The sequence below is a fragment of the Fundulus heteroclitus genome, chromosome 16, assembly GCF_011125445.2.
Source record: "Fundulus heteroclitus isolate FHET01 chromosome 16, MU-UCD_Fhet_4.1, whole genome shotgun sequence".
In the NCBI taxonomy this organism is placed as follows: Eukaryota; Metazoa; Chordata; class Actinopteri; order Cyprinodontiformes; family Fundulidae; genus Fundulus; species Fundulus heteroclitus.
Window position 1 is genome coordinate 28,691,209 of NC_046376.1, and position 4,258 is coordinate 28,695,466.

Sequence of the window (4,258 nt, forward strand, 5' to 3'; positions counted from 1 at the left end):
AGATTCAATGAAGGGAGCATAACCCGGGTCCTGATCCAGTTTCAGTTTGCTGCATACCCCGACTCACACTACTCTAAGGGAAACAGCTGCGGCTACGGAAGAGCCACCGGCGAGAACAGGAGTTCATTAAAGTTGATTAAAGAAACAGCCATGGTTTTAATTTCTATGGGCAAAACTTGTTATCTGGGCGCTTAAATATCCCAGTTCATCTTCTAAAAGTCCCTCTTTTTCCTTCTGTTTCTGTGTCACCATTTTGTTTACACTAGCCAAGCTGGAGTAAGTTGGGGCGGTGATTTTATTTTGAAATTCACCAGAACTTTATCCTGTCTAGCGCCAGACGTTTCCTGTTTAGCTCGTGAAAGTCAGGAGCTTGGTCTGGTAACCGCTGCGCCCTCTGGTCAAACTCCCTTCTTTTTTTTTTTATACTTTATTTTTGAAAAGGATTTTATACAAATCAAGCCATAACAGTATACAATGAAATAAAAATAAAGTAAATAAACATACAAATAGATAAAATTGAATGTCACAACCAGGACCGTAGTCGACACTAAAAAAAAAAATAAATAAATAAATAAATAAAAAATAAAAAATAAAAAAAAAATAAAAACAGAGAGGTCACCAAGGGAGGGGAACAGTTATATCATACAATAAGATAAAACTTAACTGACAAATAACTGATAAGCGGGTTACAGTGTATGTAAAGTTCTGTGAGGAGTCAGGCGGATGGGGGTTTGTTTCCATATTTACCAAGACCTGCCAGGCTACTCAACACCTGGCTCCTCATACCGCACCTGATGAAGTAATAATGGAACTCAATTTATTCTAGAGTTCCTATAAGTTAACCATTTCGACCAAAATTTTTTAATTTTGTTTTCCTGAAGTCTGATGGAGAAGGTGAGCCTTTCCAACTCCCAAATTTCTTCAACGATCGCAGTCCAATCCCTCAATGTCGGTGGGGTCCTACTAAGCCACTTTCTTGTAATTGATTTTTTCCCTGCAATCAATAAAATTTTCAACAAGTACTTATCCTGAGTGCTGAGTTCTTTTGGTATATTACTTAAATATATAGTTTTAAAATTGTGTTCAATTTCGAAACCAAGAATTACACTTATCTCTTTAGATATCTTTGACCAATAGGAATGGATCAATGGGCAATCCCAAAAAATATGAAAGTGGTCAGCCATTACATTATTACATCGTCTCCAACAAAGCCCAGCCTCAGCTCTACCGGACTGGGTAAATGTTCTTTTGGGGGTAGTGAAAAATCTAACAATATTCTTCCAAGAAAATTCCCTCCAACATCCTGAGCTGGTGGTGGTGGAGTTAATTTGGCATACGTTTAACCATTCGTCTTCTGTCAGTGATATTTTTGCCTCCCTTTCCCATGATATTTTGATATAAAATGTTGATGTCTTTTTAATAGCTTCTAGGCATGTATATAGTCTGGACAGCTTTTTCTTGCAGGGTTTATCTTTGTAAGCATCAAAAAAGACGTTAATGAGGTCTTGATCATATTTCTTCGATATTTTAATGTTCTTATTAAAGTGGTGTCTGAGCTGCAAATATCTGAAAAAGTCTCGTTTGTCAAGGTCAAATTTTTCTTGTAGTTGTTGGAAACTATCCAGATCGGTTCCAGAAGAAATCACGCAGTATGATGTAATGCCTTTTCTGGTTAGTTGATTGAATTTTGAGTCAAGTTGTGCTGGTACAAAATCCCTATCAAGTTCAATCCATCTTAATAACCTAGTTTTCCTCTCTAAAAGTGGGTTGCGGAACTCTCTAAACCAGATGCTGAGGGGGACTTTTGTAGAAGCGCTCAGCTCTTCTGAGTATCTGGTGTAGAGGTATTTATCCCCCAGCAGGGCTTGCAGGGGGATGTCGATTTGACTTAGTTCTAGTTCTTTCCATTTTGCTTCATATCCCTCTTCACACCAGTAAACCGCAAATTGTAGTTGTGCTGCTCTATAATAATTTTCTAAACATGGGAGTGACATCCCACCTTTATCTCTTGGTAATTGTAATGTTTTATAGCGTACTCTTGGTTTCTTATTCCGCCATATAAATCTGGAGATGATCCGGTTCCACTCGTTAAACTGCTTTGTAGGGATTTCTATTGGTAAAGATTGAAAAAGGAACAACAGTTGAGGTAGAATGATCATTTTTATGATCTCTATTCGGTTGTGCAAATCGAGAATCAAAGGGGCCCACCTGTCCAAGTTATTTTTTACTTTATTCGTTATAATGCCATAATTTGCTTTGTATATTTTATTTCTGTTTCTAGTAATATTAATACCTAAATATTTCATGGTTTTTGTTTTCCAATTAAATTTGAACCGATTGCTTATATCCTCTCGCGGTAAATAGTGGAAACACAGGGTCTGAGTTTTTCCAATATTTATTTAAAACCTGAATAAAGTCCAAATTGGTGAAAGCAGGACATGAGGTTATGTAGACTGGCATCTGGGTCAGATAAGGTCACCAGAACATCATCAGCGTATAAACTGATTTTGTATTCTCTTCCCTTAAAAAGGATTCCCTTAATTTCTGGATCTTCCCTAATTTTTTGAGCAAGTGGCTCTATGAAAAGTGCAAAAAGAATTGGACTCAGAGGGCATCCTTGCCGGCATCCTCGTTCCAGTGGGAATGTTCCTGAAAGGCCACCGTTTATTTTGATCCGGGCTACTGGCGAACTGTATATTGATTTTAAACAACTTATGAGAGTATTGTTAAAGCCAAACCGCTGTAGGACCAGATATAAGTATTCCCATCTTACAGAATCAAACGCTTTTTCAGCATCGAAACTGATTGCTAAAGATTTCAAATTATTTCTGTTCATGATGTCGAGTAATTGTAACGTTCGCCTCACATTATCCTGTGTGCGTCTATTTTTAATAAATCCTGTCTGGTCTGTATCAATCAGTTCAGGGATGATATTTTCTAGCCTACTAACAATAATTGAGGTGAATATTTTATAATCAGTATTCAACACCGAGATAGGCCGGTATGAGCTGCATTCACTTTTATCCTTTCCTGGTTTAGGTATAACAGATATTATCGCTTGTTTCCAGGATGGAGGGGTCTCACCTCCTTTAAGCACATAATTAAAACAATTTAGCAGCAAAGGTCTTATAGAATTCCTAAACATTTTATACCATTCAGCTGGTAATCCATCACCACCTGGTGACTTACTTGTCTTCAATTTTGAGATGGCTTTATCGACCTCTGCCGGTGTTATTTCCGCAGATATCCAATTATTTTGCTCTATGCCAATTGAGGGGAGATCTAACGAGTCCAGAAACTGCTTCACTAAGGAAAGGTCGGTTAATTTGGGTTGACTATATAATTTCCTATAGAATATTTCAAATGAATTATGTATTTCTTCCGGGGAGAAACTCAACTGATTAGAAATAGGATTTTTAATTTTAAAGATAGACCTGTCTAGTTGTTGTTGTTTTAGTCTCCAGGCTAATATTTTTTTTGCTCGAGGTCCATTTTCATAATAAGTTTGTTTTACGTATTTGAGATTAAGTATAACCTTATCATTGAGTTTTCTATTTAGCTCCCCTTTTATTGCTGCAATTTGTTGTAGCAAGGAGGGGTCTTTGGTTTCAATATGTTTCTGCTCTAGAGTATTTAGCTGTTTTGTCAGGTCATTGAATTGCTCAGATTTCTCTTTTTTCTTCCTTGATGCCCACATAATAATTTTCCCACGTAGTACTGCTTTTGCCGCATCCCATAATATACTTGGGGACAATTCATTGCTGTCATTGAAATCTAGGTAATCTGTAAATTCCTTGTTAACAAATTCTTCAAATTTATCATCGTTCAACAAAGCTGTGTTAAGTCTCCAAATTGTAGTCTTAGGTTGAGAATCTCAAACTCCCTTCTTGGGGAATTTTTTGCACCGTCGCACGGCCTCGGTAACCAAACCCACAACCGCGTGGAACCGATGCGAGTCGACGCGTTGGTTTTTAATTATCTGGGTTCCTCGCGGAGCCGCAACCGCATTCAATGTGAGCCTGGGGTTAGATTAAAGTGATGGCATCAAAATATCAGTAGAAAATAATAATTGAACTTTATTGATCTCACAATGGAGAAATTCACTTCTGCATCTTAACCCATCCCCTTGGAGAGCAGTGGGCTGCCACCGTGTGGCGCCTGGGGAGCAATTGGGGGTTAAGGGTCTTGCTCAGGGACCCAGAATGGCAGCTTGTGGGAGTTGAACTCAGAACCTCTGGGACCAAAGCTCTGTGCTCTA